The 20587-nt window shown below is 43.3% G+C and overlaps 1 protein-coding gene across 5 annotated transcripts in view; it reads right to left on the bottom strand.

Moving 5' to 3' along the window:
* The window catches only part of IQCK (IQ motif containing K), a 130975-nt gene that overhangs the window by 67317 nt on the left and 43071 nt on the right, over positions 1 to 20587 (bottom strand). For all 5 annotated transcript variants that reach the window (XR_015061143.1, XR_015061144.1, XR_015061145.1 and 2 more), the window contains one exon: positions 8940 to 8998. The gene's annotated coding sequence lies outside the window, so the exon portion shown is untranslated. The remainder of the gene's footprint in view (positions 1 to 8939; positions 8999 to 20587) is intronic.

Raw genomic sequence — 20587 nt, 5'->3', positions numbered from 1 at the left:
ATATATATATATATATATATATATATATATATATATATATATATATATATATATATATATATATATATATATACACATACACACACAGTATGTATCGATATATAGAGGCAACTCGTACACTGCTAACATATTGGAGCTTCCAAAGAGAGCCACACACTGAGAATCCTCCTTTGTGCCAAGTACTTTTTTGGTAAATCTGAATTTCTAACAGCCAAGGCCTGTGTCCATAACTCATTGGAGTACTGCTCTCCTCTACGGGCTGGTACCCCTGTTTTCACACCAGTCTCTGTGCAATGCAAAACTCACAACTGAATTCTGTGAAAACTAGTATTCAAAAATCATTGGAATCTCTCACAAAGAAGCTGGCTTGTTGCTCTCTTATCACATACAGGTTGGTCGGCCCTCTTTTGTTATTTTAACCACATCTCTTCTGGTCTTGCTTTGTGTGATCTTTCATGCCTTTGGCCATTCCCAGTACCTCCAGAATGCAATGCTCTTCCCGGAATCCCTTTGTTTTAAAACTCCCAATCAGGTTAACTGCTCACTGACATTCCTTCGTTTTTCATTCCCACTTTTCCTTCCTTCAATTTTTTTTTCTGACAAGAGCGAGGCTCATGGAAGAACAAAGGTTGACAATGGCGTCAAAGTTGGACACAACAAGCAAGGGAATGAACAAACAGGAAAAGAGGAAAGGGTGGAAGAGAGGGAAACATAGCAACCTGCAAATAAGAGACTGGGTTACATAGGGCAAATTGGGGTAGAAAAGATAGTACTTGGAGATGGTGGGTGACATGAGATGGTGGTGCACCACTTGCTTGACACCCTCGAGGGTGGGGAAATGTGATTGAACAGTTTCCAGAAGGCAGTTTCACAAATGAGAGAAAAGAGGAACAAAAGAGTATAGGTGTGCAGTAAGCCTGCATTTTGGAGGTTTAACAAGGAGGGGGTTACTGGAAGAACGCGTGCATCCTGAAGGAGCCAAGGAAGGTCGAACGGCCGAAAGAGTTGAGGAAGCTGGACCAAAGGAGCATCAGTAGAAAGATAGAGATCACACTTTAGTCTCAAAATTTTTTTGCATTTAAAAATTATCTTTCAAAAAGTATTTTCAACTTCCAAACCGAGATGGAGCAAACCGATTCAAGGTAGGAAACTGGAGACTGATTCAGAACAGGACTTGAAAGTTCGGAGGTGCAAAGAACACCAATGACCATTGAGTGAGCGATCAATTTAAGGAAAGTTCTACAGCCCGACAGTTCATGGTACAGGAACAATGAGGGACAATCCAATATGTGCAACGTTTCCTTATGGAGGTTATAAGATCAATGTTGTCAACAGGATGTGAACTGGCATTACCAATGGAATTAACAGAAGGCAGAAGATGTTGGACAGGAAGTTAGTCATTTTCAGGTGCAGCATTGCATTTGAGAAAATTACACGTTTTAAAGAATACTGTGTGGAAGCTTTTGCATCACAGGCACTACTATGAAGGCTGAAGTGTGATGAGGAAATGTGGTGCTTGTAAGGGGAAAATTGTATAATGACCGACCCGGAAGACAAAACGAAGTTTACTTGAATGTATAATAGATTGTTCAATTTCAGCATTTTCATCGATGAGTGAAAAATTATATTTTTTATACAATGTCGAGGCTCATGGAGGAGCTCGAACATAGAATGGATCAGGATGTAACAGTACAAAAGAAAATTACTGGCAAATCATATGCACCTGCAGGAACCCAGGAGGACAGAGCATGGAAAGGGCAGAGGTTGCAAGACCAAAAAGGAGGCCGTGGAAGACAGAGACCACCGACCTGTCTGCAATGGGAAAGTGATCGGCCCATAGATACCAAAAATCGTGAAAGCCTTGGTTTCTACAGCATAAAGCTGATCAAGATGTGAGTCGGGGAGCCAAGCTGCGGATGCAGGCCTTGTTGGTGCATAAGACTTCTGGTGTGCCAAGGAAGGACTTTGCATGATGGAGGATGCCCAGTTTGGAGGCCAACTGAGAAGTATGCTTTTTCCCCCCAAGAAAGATCATCGCTGATAGTGAGGCCCAAATATTTGAGTGATTGAACTTCTTCAAGAACATTGTGAAGAAAGCAGATGGGAAGGCTCACCAGACGGTCTTTCCAGAGAGACAGAATGAGAGTGTGAGATATGTATTATTATTTTAAAGTATATTAATATGTAAAAAATAATTAAGGCGAAAGATTAAGTGTACAAATCAGTTTTGGATGTGATAGTGTGTGATTGAAGCTCCAAAATACTATTAGAGGAAAAGTAGATTGTTGGACAAACATTGTTTGGATCAAAAGCTTTGTGTATGACAAGTGTGTGGGATCCTCAAAACCTGCTGTATCTTTCTCTCAATACAATCGCCGTGGTGCTTTTGCATCCTTTAGGCTTTTAAGATCCTTTTTTCGAATACGAGGAAATGTAGCAGAGGTTGACCATTACATCAATAAACATTTGACCCAAGGTAGTGACCAATTTCCAAACCTTTCTGGTTTTTTCAAAGAGATATGCTATCCAATGAACTTTAGAAATAACTCGATTCCCAAGCATACGACTATAAAACCCGAACATTATTAGTAAATTAATGTGGAGAGAAGCATACAAACAAGGTCTCTCCAAGAGATACAAGTTGTTCAATTTTTCCCATCAAAGTTGAAATTGAAGAAGCAAATTATGAAGATTTCTTGTTGGGAATGTTTTAAGAACAAGCATCTGTAGTTTTGTTGCTCGACAATTGAGTATATCACAGACAGCAATGTTAACTCCACTTGAATATTCTCATGATGGCAGGTCAACGAATAAGGAGAAAAAATAACGGGATGTCAGATACAAATGTCGTACACGTAAAGTATGTTTGTGAAAAAGAAAGACAGGAGATTTTTCTTTGTTGAGTCTGTCACTTTCAGGCCATGAGCACAGGTTGAATGAATTAACTTTTCAAATGACACTGTTAGATTTCGAGAGGAAGCACAACAGAAGGTGTCTAATGTATGAATTAGCATTGCTTGGGTGATTCTTGACTCTGGAGCATCAACATAACAATTGCTTCTTATTCTTCCTTCAGAGGCAGCACGAGGTTGCGGGCCAGTATCATTGGCTGAGAGCACGGCTGGGTCACTGAAGCAATGCCCTCCTATGGGTTAGGGCAGGAATTTGGAATTTGTTCAGGGTGCCGGCGAAAGCTCGTCTATTCTTCTCGAAGGACACCGTAGGATCTTTAAGGTCTACCAACTAATTCCAGCAGACGGGACATCCAGTTTAACGTCCATCCAAGGGACAGTACACACATTTATGAATCACCATGATTGTGAAACAGTTTAGAGCTGGCCTGAGATTTGAACCCAGAGAAAACAGCTTGAAGAGGTGAGTGTGCATACCTCTAGGGTCTAGGCCATCCTGCCAGCCCATAATAATTGTTGATTCACTTATTTAATTAAGCAAGTGCTGAGTGGCATTGATTGACTAACTGAAAAACGTCAAGGGAATTTCTGACTACTTGCAAAACCGATGTGGTGGTGTAATAGAGAAGGGCAATACCAATGTGGAATAAAGAGATGCCATCATCATAATTTATTTCTATTTCGTTTGTAAGTGTAAGCAATTAAAGGACTATACTGTAACTAACTGCAACCGAATTACATGTTCACCAGCGAAACATTTCAAGATGTAAAAGGAATTACATAATTTACTTCTGTGAAGGTGTTTGCGAAACCCGACAGGTTGGGTAGTGTTTGTTCTACCTCACTAGACAGGTGGTGTAAGATAGGTGGTGTAACCGCTTCAGGAAGGTTGTGCAGTTTTGTCCTAGAATATCAGATTTTACACTACTACATCTGGTTCATCGTTATTCGATGTCTCAAAACTGAACGATCAATGAAACCAGATTCAAACGAAAAATATTAAAGTATAAAATGTAATCATAAAAATTATGAGATTGCTTTCATAAAGGGTATGTTTTGTGGTTAAGCATTTCATAACCTTTCCATAAAAGATTCATCTTGGTAAACCCATATCACTTTTGCTCTTAGTTTTACAACTTATTGAATCTCCCTGAATGTTTTCAATTTTTAAGTGTTGTAAAAATACAATGCTTTGTCGATGCTTACTTATTCTTTCAATTCCATGAGGTTTACAAAAGGAAGTTTAAAAAATTTACTCACGTTAGATATTACTAAGCATGCCTACTCGTCGCTTCGCTGACGAGTTTAACCAAAAGGACAGCATGTTGTACGTTAAGAACATATTGCATATTATATATCTGTGAATCTGAATGAGGATGTAAAATGAATTGAAACACTTGAAAAATAAAAGAATCATTTATAACACGTAGTTGTTGCTGCTGCTGTCGTGGTGGTGGTGCTGTTGTTTGTGTTTTTTTTGTTTGTTTGTTTGTTTTTTAACCTTGTCAAGGCTCATATGAGAGCAAACACACAACGCAGAGCAAGGGGGGGGGGCATGAGACAAGAGGGGCGGGAGTGGAAAGGACAAAACAGTGGGGAACAGACATTAGGAGTTCTGTGGAAGGGAGAGGGATGGGGCGGGGAACATTACAAGGACTTTCAGGAAGGAAAGCAGGGAATTGAAGGAGGTGGGCTTGGGTGGATTAACGAGGGTAGAAAAGATCGAGAATTTGGATGGGGGATGATAAGAGGTGGTGGTGAACAGCTGCTTTGAAGGCCTGGAGGGAAGAATGGGATTGAATAGAGTGAGGGAGTTTATTCAAAAGGAGGGGAAAAAGAGGAATGAAAGAGTGAAGATGAGCAGTGATTCATGATTTTGGTAGTTTTACCAGAAGGGGGTTGTTGACGGACCTTGAGCGCCCTGCGGAAATGTGGTGGGGACAAATCGCAGAGAGAGCAGGGGGAGGCGAGACTGGAGAGGAAACGGTAAAAGACAGAAAGACCACCGACCAGCCTGCGGTGAGAGAGTGACAGGCCCAAAGACAGCCTCATCGCGGGAGATGCCAATGATCCGAAATGCCTTGGTTTCCACAGTGTGAAGCCGAGAAAGGTAGGAGGCAGGAGCACCAGCCCAGAGGGGAGAGCAGTACTCCATCAGATTGCAGATGAAAGCTTTATAAGTGGTCAGCTCAGGTGGGCCGAGGAAGGACTTTGCACAGGATTCCCAGTCGGCGACTGGATTTTGAGGCGAGGTTTGAAATGTGGCTTTCCCAGGAAAGGTCATGGTAGATAGTGAGACCCAGAAGCTTGAAAGAAAGGACTTCTTCCAGAGGACTGTTGAGAAAGTGGATGGGGGAGTTTTCTAAACGGTCCTTTCGGAGAGACATAGTGAGAGTGCGAGATTTGTCTGGATTGAAAGACATGTTCCATGTGTTGGACCAGTTTGTGATTTTACCCAGATCTGCAGTGAGCGAAGAAGCTGCTGCATGCCGGTCTGAGGGATGACAGATGGTACGGCAGAGGGTGGAGTCATCAGCAAAGAGATAAAGAGGATTTTCCAGAGTCGGAGAGATCATTGATGAAAACCAGAAAAAGAACAGGGCCCAGAACGCCACCTTGAGGAACTCCAGCCTGGACAGGAAGAGGGGATTAAAGAACTCCATTTAAAGCCACACGTTGACTGCAACAGGAGAGGAAGTCTGCGAGCCATGAGTGGAGATGGCCTTGGATACCATAGGAAGAGAGTTTGGTGAGCAGGGCAGGGTGCCAGACTGTGTCAAAAGCACGCGATATGTCTAGGGATATGGCTCTGATTTCATGTCTGGCATTGAGGACCTCCATCCATTGTTGGGAGAGCAGAAGCAGCATATCCAGGGTAGAGTGACCTGGTCTGAAACCAAAATGAAGATCGGAAATCAATCCATTGGAGAAGAGGAAGGATTTAATGTCTGAAGCGATGATAGATTCCATAACCTTGCTAATGATTGGCAGAAGGTGGATTGGTCTGTAGTTGCAGGGATCTGTTTTTGTACCTTTCTCATGCAGGGCAGTAATGTTTGCTGATTTCCAAGCAGATGACAGATGACCTTGAGCAAATGAGATGGTGAATAGAACAGAGAGAGGGTGAGCAAGAGCAGAAGATCAGGTTTTTAGGACACGTGGGCTGATGCCGTCTGGACTGGTTGCAGAATCTGAGTCGAAGTTTGACAGCAAGCTCTCCACTTTGTCAGAAGAAAAGGACACAGAGTCCAGGGACAGTTGGGTGCGACTGGGTAAGGTGGGTCGAGAAAGCGATGGGTTTTGGACACAAGATTTAGCTGCAAACACCGAGTTTAGGCATTCAGCCTTTTCACATGCGGTATCAGCAGTGCGGCCATTTGAGGTAAGGGAGGGGATGGAGGGGGAACAAACACCAGAAACAGATTTGATTAGACGCCACCAGGATTTTGAGAATGGAGAGTGGTTTGAAATTTTGGACTTGAGATTAGAAAGTTTTCTGGCTCTCCTGAGGGTAGATACACACTTGTTCCGAGCTTTATGGAAGGAACTGAGATCACCCTCAGTTGGGTTTGCTTTCCATGAGGCAAAGGCAAGTTGTTTCAGGACAACTGCCTCGCCACAAGCCTCAGTGAACCAAGGGCGGGAGGAAGGGTAGGACAATTGAAGACGAGAGGGGATAAATCTGTGCATGAGGGAGAGCAAGTTTCTTTGAAAGAATTCCCAGGATGAGTTGATGTTGGAGAAAGTAGCGATAGGAGACCAGTCTATAAGTTTGATGGCTGCTTGGAGACCCTGCCAGTCGGCTTGAGTGAAATGCCAGACTCGACGGTGGTGAGGTGGTTCTCTGATAATAGCCAGAGAGATGTCCACTTTGACAAGGACGTGGTCAGAAGAACTGATTGGAGCGCAAGAAGAGCAGCAGATATTGTCAGGGAAATTTGTTAAAATGAGATCCAGAAGAGATGGCGTACCATTGGTTGAAATCCGGGTTGGGAAGTTGACCGATTGAGTCAGTCTGAATGAGTCGCAGAAAGCTTTTGCTGAGGTGCCATGACAGGTGAGAGAGGTACCCACACCTAGCCAACTGGCATGCTGACAATTGAAGTCACCACATATGAGGAAGAGAGAGTTTGGATAAGAAGATAGAAGTTGGTCCATGTTTTCGGATAGTGAGGTGTAGATGGAGTCATCACTGTTTGGTGGACGGTACAGTACACATATACAATGAGGTGGGAGTGGAGGAGAAGCCGTAGCCAGAGGTATTTCTGGGGGTGTGGGGGAGTGAGGGCAGTGCAACGAGAGTGAGGAATAGAGTCTTTGATGAAGAGAGCAACTCCTCCACCAGGACGAGGCTCAGGTCTGTCATACCGGAGGAGGGAGTAACCAGGGAGAGATACTTGGGAGTCAGACACGTCTTGGGAGAGGAAAGTTTCTGTAAGGCAGATTATGTCTGGTTTGTCAGTGGCAACCTGGATGGAAAGATATGAAAGGTTTGAGCAAAGGCTCCGGATATTTGAGGTCCACACTGTTAATGAAGCGGGAGGGGAGGAGGCTTTGGGTGCAGGGGGTGGGAGGGCAGGGGGAGGGTAGGACAAGGGACGAGGGGGGGTAAGGAGGGTTGTTGAAAGAGTGTGGGGGATTGCAGAATAGCTAGGGGAGGGAGCTGGATGAGGAGGAGAAAAGGCTCTGTGGTGCTGGGGGAGAGGGTGGACAAGAGAGGGGGCAGAAGGTAGTTGAGGACTTGAGGAGGTGGAGTGAAGAGATGGAGGTGAGAGGGCAGTGGAAGTAGGCAGCTTTGTGAATGAGAGGGGGTGCAACTTTGAGAAGGGTGAGTGAGGGGGAGAATGGTGAGTGGGGAGAGTTGAGGGAGAAAGGTGAGGGGGAGTTTTTGAGAGAGGTAAGAGGGAGGCTTGGAGGGAGAAGAGTGGGTTTAAAGGAAGCACTGCAGTAGTGCTTGATACCATTCTCTTTCAAGAAATGCTGAAACACAGCGCTGGTGAAACATGAGCCATTATTACTAACCACACAATCAAGTAAATCACAAGTGGCGAAGATGGCATGTAAACCCTCGATGGTCACTTTGCCGGTACAAGATGATAATGCCAAACATTCGATCCACTTCAAATGAGCATTGATAATAACCAAAAACATTGTCCTGCACACCTCCACTGTGGACACCACCCACAGCCAGCTCTTACACTACAAACAGAGCACAGACTTGCCGACACCACTGACGACACCTGAAACTACTGTCAGGCCGACTCACACACAACAAAACACATTGTGGAAGACCGCACGGTCCTGACTCCATTTAGACAAGAGCACAACATCATAGATGTGAGGGATCTCTGGGTCGCTCCAGGGAGATGGACCGGCTATCCCCGTGCCCTGGGCCTGTTCGAGAAGAAATGACTGGGGCAACACACCAACATCAACCAAAAATATCTTGCACACTCCAGCATAATATGTGAATTTGAGGCCATGGTTTAGAGGACCAGAACCAGGACCACATGTGAAGTGGTGCATCGGGTGAGTTTCAGGTCGTAGCCTGACACACAAAATAATGACGAACGTAGCTCTCTCGGTTTTCATCTAAACCCAGCCACCAAACATGGCTCCTGGCAACTCACTTAACAGTTATAATTCTGGGATGAGATTCATGTCATTAAAACACAACTTATCCCGACCTTTTGGGGGTACAATAACCATTTCCTTACAGCAGGCAACCAGAATGCAAGGACAGCTCGTTTTTACATGCGAGGTATGGTCCCACATTCTCATGGAACTCATCTGGCACAGTTGACCGTACGCCACTGATAACATACTGTTTGATCATAGATAGAATCAGATCTACATTCGTTAATGATTCAATTTGTTTTGAAGTGATGGGAAGAGCATTATCACTGTCAAACACACTCAATGACATGGGAAAAAAATCTCTTGGTACATGTATATCACCAGGGTTAACAGGCAGTGGTAACCTTAATCAAGGCATCAGCACAGAAATTCTTACTGTCAGGACATTACCTTATAGCATAGTCATAATCTGCCAACTTCTCTGCCCAAGGCTGAATGCATGCAGTGGCCTGGTGAGGGAGGGAGAAGGGAAGAGGGGGGAGGAGGTTAATTATCTTACACTCATTGAAGAGGGACTGAAATGGTTTATGGTCAGTTACAAGTTCAAATCATTGGGGTGACCACTGCCATTCAACACTTTTATGTTGGAGGTAATAAAAAGCTTCAAGAACATTGCTTAGATTCGGGAGAAAATTACAGTAATTGTTCAACAAACCGAGGAACACTTTGAGCTTGGTAGTGTTCACAGGAGTAGGAGTGGCAAGGACAGAATCAGTCTAAGACTTTCTGGGCCTTACGTGATACGAAGGAATTATTCTCCTTCTGGCAGCATAAATGTACACTTCTCTTTTCATTTTAACAAGATGTTTGAGGACTTCCTTAAGGTTTCGCAAGTGTTCAGCATCAGTAAGACCAGTGATCAAAACATCTTGAAAAACAACAACATTGGGAATTACTTTTCGGATGTTTTCCATATTACGTTGAAATATGGCAATGGCTAATTTGATGACAAAATGACAATGGTTGAATACAAACAACCCCTTGTGAGTGTTACAACTTGTGTACTTCTTGGAGTCTTTATCAAATAACATGTGAGTGTAAGCCGATTCCAAATCAAGGCGGCTAAATTATTTTCCACCAGAAAGTGCAGCAAACTAGTCATCTGCCTTGGACAGAGGATATGCTCCTGCTTGAAATACCTGTTGATTGTTGGCTTATAAATCACGAAAAATCCGTACACTACCATCAGACTTGAATGCAGGGACAATTGGACATGCCAAATCACTGAACTCAATGGGACTAATGACACCTTCCTTCCACAGGTGGTCGAGCTCTGCCTCGACCTTAGGATGCATAAAGTGAGATACAGACCTAGCTTTACAGGAAACTGCCTCAGCACTCTCATTCACATCGATGTTAGCTTCAACACCTTCAAAGGTACCAATACCACCTTCAAGCAAATGAGGGGAATTTGTTGAGTATAGCATTGTGATTCATATTACAGACAATCGATTTTGACAGAGGACAATGGTGGTTGATGGATTCAAGCCAATTACACCCAAATAATGAAGGCCCACTACCCTGTATGATCCACAAGGGTATTCCTGTGATACATCATTGTAGCTGACCTTCATGTCAGCATGACCAATTACAGGTATCAGTTCATAAATCATTGAACAGGGACTGTAATGGTTTGTGGTTCATAATAAGTTTGTAACTTGGCGCTCACACATCTGAGTGTAGGCCTTGTCGTCGTCTTCTGACTAAATAGCCTTTTGAAAATTTTAGAATTAATGATTGACTGGCTGGCACCGGTGTGCAGTTCCATGCTCACGGCAATGTTATTCAGCTTGGCATCCAGAACAATGGGTTTGCTCTTGCCATACATACTGAAGAGATCATACTCCACAAAAGCAGGAGGTGGTTCCTCATCACTGATCGTCAATGTAGCCGAATTGATGATGTTGTGGGCCATACCATGCTGGGATGCTAGATGACACATCTTGTATAGATGGCTTGGTTTGCCACAGTTCTGACAGGAGAAATGTTTGATATGACACGGATTGGGTAAGTGACTGCCACCATAACACCAGCATGACTTGTATGTTGGAAAACTTGACGTTCTACTGCTGTGCTTCGGCACAGAAGAGCTTGCTGTCTGAATTGAGCTGTGTTGAAAATATTAGTGAGACAGAGATTACTGGACTTCCCGGTTGATGACAACCTCCAAAAGATCGTTACCTTTTTGATGCCAATAATAACAACGTTCCCCAGCATCTCATCCAATGTTGCACCAACCTCACAATGTTCAGCAAACTTGTTGAGGCCAGCAACAAATTCAGACACCGACTGGTCTTCCTAACTCCGGTGGGTGTAGATGTTGTAGTGGTACACAATTTTCTCAGGTATTGGCTTGTAGAATTTGGCCATGATGTTGACAAGTTCATTGTAGGTCTTTTCCTTCAGTGTATCAGGGGAAATGAGCTCTTTCATTAAGGCATATGTTGTGTTGCCACAAATGGTGAGCAGGATGGCCTGACAATGATTAGCATCCTCTGCTGCCGCCATCTTGTTGGAGATAAAGTATTGCTCCAACTGATCAGCAAAGTCCTCCCTGTCCTCATGTGGCTGGTACTCTGACAGAATCTCAACGGATTCCATGAGAAGCACTTCCACATAAGCAATGCGTCAATCCCATCCTCATCACCAATCGTGGTGTATCCGCAGGATTATGGGGTGAAATAGCACAACACCTCCCAAGGTCTAACTGGAATGTTTGTTCCCTGATTGTGCCACACCGTGCATGCACACCTGGGTAAGACACAAAACATGTCAAGTTATACCAGTTATGTTATTTTAAACGAAAGTTATACCAGAGTTATACCTGTTAGTTATACCAGTTATGGAATCGAGTTATACCACACTTGCCTCTGAGCTGTCTAGCCTGGGTTTGAATCTCAACCCAGCTATAAATGGTTATCCTGGTGGTTCGCATGCAGAGTGATTCATCAATGTATGTGCCATCCTTCGGATGGACATTAAGTCGACATTAGTTGGTGAATGCTAAAGATCCCATGGTGTCATTCGTGAAAGGATTAGGCGAGCTATCACCAGCACCGTGGCCAAATTCCAAATTCCTGTCCTGACTTCCTGTGTTGGAGTGGCGACCCATCCAACATTATAACCCTCACCAATAAACTGCTTTGGCAGCATCAACACCCTGCATAGAGCATATTACACAAATGAATGAATAGATATAATGGTTCATTTTGGATCTTATATGAATAAGAAAAAAAATCACTGGAGAAATTTTTTTTGAAAGGAAAGTATTTTTGGTTAGCAGTTGATCAGCACAAGCTAAAGAAATGCAGACATGGGGCCTATGACGATGATGAGTTCAACGATGATGTGAGTCTGGGAATGACACATCTGAAGACACTTTAGGGGACAAACAGGACAATAACCAGTGGATGTGATTTTGTTATTTATAGCTCTCAGACGTACATTGAGGAAATAAGGCAACTGTTCAAAAGTCCCTCGGGTGAAGTAACATCCCTTTTGGAAAGATATTCGTCATGCAGAAGGGTATGCCACTCAACCATCAGTGCAACATGCTCGTTACTGATGTTGTAAGGCTGGGGTTAAAAAAAGTCTCTTAATTTAGCAATTTTCCATTTACCCCTTATAGATCACAGGCTGCTGGGATGCAATGCTGCTCATGGTGACATTAAATTCACATAAAAAGGAACCTCGCAGTCAGCTTTGTTTTTGTTTCGTTGCATAATGACAATATGTTATTAACAAGAATGAGATAAAAAAAATTACTTTAGAGATGCATCAACAACTGCATCCTTCACACACGGCCAGTACATAATGGTATCAGGAAATTCATGATACGTTTCCATAAGCAGATGACTCAAAAGCAACCTATTCCAAGATTGGTTCAAAACATATGCAGGACCAACACCAACTTGGAACTTGTTTTGCACATCATCAGGTTAACAGCATTCCCACATCAACCATTTGACGTTTAGCATCTGCTTGTGGAAACATGACAAATAAAGATGGATAATAACTTCACTTTAATGATGCAGACAATACTGCTGAGTGGTGGTGGAAGCATGGTGTTGGCTTAATGGTTCGGGTCGTGGGCTTGGGATCCGAGGATCCTGAGTTCAAATCCCACTCGGCTGTTGAATTAATACCAGGTGGGGTTGACTCTGCCTGTCATCCTTCCGAGGTCAGCAAAATGAGTGCCAGCTTGCTGGTATCCTGTGTTGGAGTGGCGACCCATCCAGGATCATGCCCAATAGCCAAGGAGACTTCTTAGGCAGAACCAATGCTCTGCACAGAGTATGTTCCCAATGGATGGATGGATTAGACTGTGCCACATTTGTACAATATAGTGAAGATATCAAACCGAGTAAAATTGATGCCAAACCTGGCCTGTGATTGTGTCACCCTCCCAGATGTGGAACAGATAAGTTCATTGGAATTGTGTACATTATCTGGTTCTTTCATTGAAAAGCAAAAACTAACAAAACAGTCACAAATCAAGGAAACAGCATATATATCCTGCATGATCACTGAACTTGGTTGCAGCCAATTGAAATCTCAGTGATGCACCAGATAATGAATGAGATTGCCATCGACGTTCAGATTGCTGTATCGTGGATGCTACCTTGGCAATTTGTGGCTTGTTTTTCAAAATTGTGCTCTTTGAGGTAATAATCACTACATTCAATGAGTTAAAGCATAACATGAATCAATATTGTAGCTGTTTGAAAATATTTTCCATTTTCCTTCCAGAGCTATCTCCAGTGTGCAAATTTCAAATATGGTTCATTTCGCCACCCTCTCATCACCAAGCGGCCCATTGAAATGAACTTGAGTCGATTTGACAATTTGTCATCGGAGGAAGAAGACCTCCTTCAACATGGACCATTCTTTTCTGTTCTCTGCAAATCATGCATGGCCATTGCACTTCAGTTATTTATTTATTGATTTTGGCACCACATCTAACATTCAGTCTCTGGTGATTCATCAGTGTGTGTGCCATCCCTCAGATGGACCTTAAACGGTCGTTGTGTCTGCTGACATTAGTTTGTGGATGTGAACGATCCTATGGGTGTCCTTTGTGAAGAATAGGCGAGCTTTCGCCGGCACGATGAACAAATTCTAAATTCCTACCCTAACCAGTACAAGGTATTGCATCAGCGTCACATCCATGCCCTCAGTCAATGATGCCACCCCACAGCCTTATACTGCATGCAAACGAAGAAGAACCTTCAGTCTTCCTCTGCTTCTTCCAGGTCCTCTTTTGGATTGCCAGTTTGTCACTCTTGTCGACCATTGGTTGTGTCTCAATTCTTGCCGTGTATAGTTCAGTATCTATTTCTGTTTGTTTGTGTCTGATATGTTGTTGAACTTAATTTTATGATTGATTAAAAGGAACTAAAAGAAGAAGAAAATAGATGAGTTGCCATTTTCCAAAAAAATTAACCAAAACAGACAGATGATTGGTACATTTATGAATGATAATGAATTGCCACTCCTACTATGAAAGGCATCGAATAAAGCCAAAAAGTAAAGGTGTACTGTTTATTAACCCAAAAAAGGATCGCACAGATCGTCATTTAAATGCCCATGCACATGAGGACTTGCGGACAAACACAACGGCAGGCAACAAAGAAGACAAAGAGTGAATGCAGTCCAATCAGAATGAATATGCATTCACGTGGTTGTTTCACAACTGAAACCCGCACGACCGCCACAATCAGTGTTGAAAACACAAGTGATTGATAGCTCTTTTTGGTAATATGCCTGAGAGTCACCTCCAATGGAAAGGGTGACTGGAATATGGACAGGAAGCTTATGTTCTCACCTCTCATGCAATTTATGGGTCCCAAGGAAGAAGCATCAAGGGAGCTGAGAACTGCGGTTTTTCCCCAGCAAACAGGACAGGAGAGAATTGGACAAACTACAAACAGCACTCAGGATGTTCAGACCAAGTGCTTCTGCACTGGAATTACACTAAGGAACTAAAATTTGGAACATGCAGGCAATAAACTAACAAAGAGTGTTTAAATAAAAACAAATACAAGAAGAGTGCCAATTATACAGAACAGGTGCTCTGGCATGGCTGTGCGAGTGAAAATATAAATAACTACTAAATACCACCTGTCGTTTACCTTACGTGAATACTAAAGGGGGGGGGAGAAAAAGTGGGAGGAAGAGGGAGGGAGAGAGCAGGCAGAGTGAAGAGGTGGAGGTGAAAGGAGAGAGGAGGGAGGGGAGCGAGGAGGGGTGGGGGAAGGGAAGACAGTGTGAGGTGAGAGGAAGGGAAGGCAGACGTGCGGTGGAGCGCAAACTACGATTCATACTGTCTCAAAAAATGATTCTGCATACAATAACAGTGAAGATTGAAACAAAATAATGTCTGAAATTCATTTTCTACCGGTCATACTATAAACATGGCCTGGAGACAAACTCCCGTCCGGAGACAAACTCCTGTCCAGACAAGTCCAGAGACAAACTCCCGTCCAGACATAAATACTGCCTGGATGTGTCCGGAGCCAAGCTGTCTGGAGACAAACACCTCCCGGATGCGTCCGGAGCCAAACACTGTCCGGACACGTCCGGAGACAAACACCGCCTGGACACATCCGGAGACAAACACCGCCCAGACACATCTGGAGACAAACACCGCCCAGACGTGTCCGGAGACAAATACCGTCCAGACGTAACCACCATCTGGATATGTCAAGAGACAGAGAGAGAAAGAGGGAAAGGGAGAGTGAGAGAGGAGATGTGGGAATGTGGGAGGAGGGTGCTGCACTGTATGGGGAGGGGGTAGAGCAAGGATGGGACAAAGAAAGAGAGAGAGAGAGAGAGAGAGAGAGAGAGAGAGAGAGAGAGAGAGAGAGAGAGAGAGAGAGAGAGAGAGAGAGAGAGAGAGAGAGAGAGAGAGAGAGGGATGGGGGTAGGACACACGTGTGTATCAGAAATTATACAAATTGTATCAGCAACATGCTTGGCCAATATCGGCAATTTTTCAGGAATCGACAGGTTGGAGTCGGTGTGATTATCAACTACAGTACTTACTCTATACAACCCAGAAACCTTGAGTAGCTTTCACCAAAAAACAACGTTGCATTTATCGAGACGATTGAGGGATATGTTCACAAACAATATTCTTTATAAACAGCGATGTGTGATGTGTGGAAAAAAAAAACTTGGCTCGGTAATTTAGAAAACATGTTAATATGGCAAGCGGCTTGGAAATCGGGTGTTATTTCATAACTCGCTCACAGTAACGGAGCATGATCCACTTACTCAGGGTGACGGAGCATGAACCACTTGCTCAGGGTGACGTGGCATGGCAAAAACGTCCCCAGTGAGTGAACGATTCGCTCAGAACGACGTAGCGTGGTACCGCTATCGACAATGGGTGCTCGGCAAGTGGCTTAAGCTGTTTCCTGCTCATCTGTGCACGTGTCACATGGTACATCGGTTCGGGGTTCACGCACATGTTATAACTTTATTTTAAAACGTGTTTTTTATACTAGATTTGCTTTGATTCCTTGTAGAGCACCTCGCGAAACCTCTGAAAATATTGACACAGATCTGGCAGACGCTATGGATAGGCAGTCCCTCTAAGGGACAAGGTGTGAGGTCGAGCAGTGAATACATTAAATCATGTAGCTCAATGAAGCTGGTTAATTTTGGTACGTTCCTAAATTTTTTGTTCACTCAATATAATTCTCCAAACAGTAGAAAAATATAAGTTTAATGCTTTGGAAATTTCACATTTTCTTGTGTATGAATGGAGAATGACGGAACATAGCCTTGCTTGCTTAAAATAAAGAGGTACGGGTGTGTCAATTAAAGGTTAACCACTTCAAAATTATATTAACCTAAACATTGAGTAATAAAATAAAAAATTAACTTGGAAAATGAAAACCAAATAATGGAGAAATGAAACTCATTACGCGTTAATGTGCTTATAGTTGAGGAGTTCGATGTGAGCACCCACACACACACAACATGCATTCACATAAATTGGGAAGTTTTCAATGACGTTTCTGCAAGTTTTAATGGTTACTTTCTAAACATAAGCCTCAACTGCTGCCTTCAGATCAGGTTGAGATCTGGGGTGTTCCTTGTCGACGTTATCCAGAGGAAAAAAAATCCAACGCATTGAGGTTGTGGCTGTGTGGAGACCATTATTTTTGCATTTGCAAACTGAGGACTCGTCTGAATTTTTGACACAGAAAGGCAATTGTTTTGTTGCCTGTATGTAGGGAAGCACCGTCTTGCATGAACCACTGTCACCGGTGGACTGCAGTACTCATCGATTGCTTCAGGTCTTCGTAAAATGTGTTGACAATCGACCGATATCGTTCTTGATGGATGGTAACCGTTTTTCCGTTTTTCTCTTCAAACCAATATGACCCAAACACACCTCTGTATCTGACAGCCACAAAAGCAGTGACTTTCTGACCCTTAAGCGACTTCTCTTCAACCTCATCTGGGTGTTGACTTCCCCAGAAAATGTTGTTGTGTGAATTGACAGCACCATTGACGTGAAAGTGTGCCTCGTTACTAAACCACACCTCGCAAATCCAGTTTGGGTTTGCCTCCATCTGCTGCAGAATCTCACACATAGTGACTCATGCTGCGTTATCTCCGTCGGTCAATTTAGGGGCTGTTGTGACGTGGTAAGGAAAGAGGTTTCAATCTTGTTTCATTATTCTTCTGATTCGAGTTTTGAACTTTTTCACAAGTTTCCAAATAGCTGGCTTGCTTGGCTTATTTCTGGGATGCACTCCATATTCAGTACAGAACCTCGTCTGGACGGAAGCAATTGATTTGGTCTCAAAATACCACTTGACAAAGTTTGCTCTTTGCTCTGTAGAAAGCGTCATTTTTTTTTCCGTAGAATACTTTGGTTATACTTGAATGGCTTCTTCCAAAGATCATCGATCACTCCTGCAAAACAAAAAAAAATTAAAGTAATGACAAAAAGTACCAAGGTCATTTGAAGCGGTTAACCTTTTACTGACACACCCTGTATGTCGGCTTCATTATAAGACGTTATTTCATTAAATTATCAGATTTCACAACAGATTTTGACACTTATTTAATCCAGACAATATCCGATCCTCAAAACCGAAATAATATTTCGATGATATACTTCAATTAGTCCATGACAGTAGATCGTGGAAAAATCAGGAAAATTCCTCCAAGCTCATAATTTGAAAACTATAGTACTTACAAAAGCGATGTATACAGCGATTCATAGCTATGATATACAGGCATTCGATAATATGAGTGAGGAAAGTGAAAACAAAACTTTATCGTTGATAAATCGTTGCGACCTGTTCAAAGTCAAGGCGTGGTTGAGCAGGCCAAAAAACATGGCGGCTTCAGACCCCAGCGAGGTTACCCAGGAAATGCCTTAAGACCCCAGATTGTGAGGTGGCTGAGGATCTCCTGATAATTAAATAAGGCCATTAATTATCTTCAAAAGCAGTGTTTTAATTAACCCAAACACCCAATTTCCACTCTTGCACTTCCTTGGAGTTTTCTTAGTGTGCATGTCAAGTTACAGGCTGCTAGGTTTTATAGTTTTGGAGTCACGGAAAAACACACACACACACACACACACACACACACACACACACACACACACACACACACACACACACTGCCTTTTATTATGATAGACGGAATGAAAAATTGTGGAATTCTTTAGTATCATTTCAAGTTTCCTCTGACATGAAACAAAGTAGTTATACGAAGTGAGAGAAAGGATCAATGAGCACAGGGGTGAGCATCGACTGTATCTTAGACTTAAGAAAAGGTTTTTTTTTTGTATCCAAAGTCAAGGCTCATGAAAGAGCAAATGCACAGAAACATACAAGGCAGGAGACAAGATGGGCGGGAGAGGGAAGCACAAAATAATGAGGAACAAAGACAATAGGATATTTGTGGAAGGGAGAGGGATGGGGTGAGGTACACAAGATGGAACTACAGGGACTTTCAGGAAGGAAAACAGGGAATTTGAAGGAGGTGAGTTTGGGGTGGACTCGCAGGGGTAGTAAAGATCAAAATTTTGGATGGGGGAAGATATGAGATTGTGGTGAACAGCTGTTTTGAAGACCTGGAGGGAGGAATGGGATTGAAGAGAATGTGGGAATTTGTTCCAGAGGTGGGAAAATGAGAAATGAAATATTGAAGGTGAGCAGTGATTCTTGATTTTGGCAGTTTCAGCAGAAGGGGGTTTTTAGGGGACCTTCAGCACCATGAGAAAATGTCTGCGGGACAGATCACAGACAAATCAGAGGGGACAAGACCACCGACCTGCCCCTTGTGAGAGAGTGAGAGACCCAAAGACTCAGCTTCATCGCCGGAGATACCAAAGATCCTAAAAGCCTTGGTTTCCACAGCGTGAAGTCAAGCTAGGTATGAGGCAGAAACATAACCCTCGAGGGGGGAGCAGTATTCCATCAGACTGCAGATGAAAGCTTTGTAAGTAGTTTGAAACTCAGGTGTGCCAAGGAAGGACTTTGCACAATGGAGGATGTTCAGTCGGCGATTGGCTTTGGAGGCCAGCTTGGAGGTGTGGCTTTCCCAGGAAAGGATCATTGCAGATAGTGAGACCCAGAAGCTTGAATGAAAGGACTTCTTCAAGGGGATTGTTGAAAAAGTAGATGGGGGGGGGGGGGGTTCAAGAAGGTCCTTTTGGAGAGACATGGTGAGAGTGTGAGATTTGTCAGGATTGAAAGACATATTCCAAGTGTTTGACCAGCTTGTGATTTTATCCAGGTCTGAAGAGAGTGAAGAGGCTGCTGCCTGCCAATCAGAGGGATCAGAGATGGTGTGGCAGAGGATGGAGTCATCAGCAAAGAGATAACTCGAATGGGCACTCGGTAGAGCGCATACCTTTGCCTCCGCTACTTTTTTGTTCTTGGCATGAGAGTGGGGGGAACAGAACAGTGAACATTTTGGTGTTGCTTTCATGCAAATCGGTTTTGATTTGACCGTGTTATGACAAAAACCGCAAAAAAAAAACGCAATTTTGAAAGGTTGTGACCCCACTGACCTTTGACCTCCAACCGCTAACAAGGGTAATGACGTAATTGTGTCATGTCGCCCATCACAAGATTGGACAATGAATTCTGAACATTTTGGCATCGGTTGCATGCCAATTAGATCAAAATTGACTGTGCTATGGTAAAAATACGAATTTGACCTTTCCATGACCTTGACCTTGACCTTTGACCTGATCGCTCCCAAAATCTAATCAAATGTTCCTTGGATAATAACCCATCATCCCACCAAATTTCAAGCGATTTGGTTTAACACTTTCTGAGTTATGCGAATAACAAACAAACACACACACACATATTCACAAATAAATAAATAAATAAATAAATAAATACACAGCGACCAATACATAACCTTTCGCAGAATGCGAAGGTAAAGAGGATTTTCCAGAGAATCTGAGAGATCATTGATGAAAACCAGAAAAGGCACAGGGCCAAAAACACTTCCTTGAGAAACTCCCCCCTGGACAGGAAGAGGGGATGAGAGAATTCCATGAAGGGCCACACGGCAGGAGAGGAAGTCTGCGAGCCAAGAGTGGAGTTTGCCTTGGATACCATAGGAAAAGAGTTTGGTGAGCAGGGCAGGGTGCCAGACCATATCGAAAGCAGACAATATGTCTAGGGAGATGTCGCTGATCTCATGTTTGGCATTTAGGACCTCCATCCATTGTTGGGAAAACAGAAGTAGCATGTCCATGGTTGAGTGACCTGGTCTAAATCCAAGTTGATGATTAGAAATCATGCCATTGGAGAAAAGGATGGATTTAATGTCGGAAGAGATGATGGATTCCAGAACCTTGCTGATTGGGAGCAGGCTGATTGGTCTGTAATTGTAGGGATCAGTTGTTGCACCTTTTTTATGCAGAACGCAAGTGTTTGCTGATTTCCCAGCAGATGGCAGATGACCTTGAGAAAATGAGAGGGTGAATAGAACAGAAAGAGGGCGAGCAAGAGCAGCAGAGCACGTTTTTATAACACGAGGCATGA

This window comes from Eptatretus burgeri, chromosome 8 (genome assembly GCF_056783735.1).
Source record: "Eptatretus burgeri isolate ZD-2024b chromosome 8, Ebu_testis_v1, whole genome shotgun sequence".
Lineage (NCBI taxonomy): Eukaryota > Metazoa > Chordata > Myxini > Myxiniformes > Myxinidae > Eptatretus > Eptatretus burgeri.
Note: the sequence above shows the minus strand (reverse complement) of the source record. Positions and strands in the feature narration are given on the sequence as shown.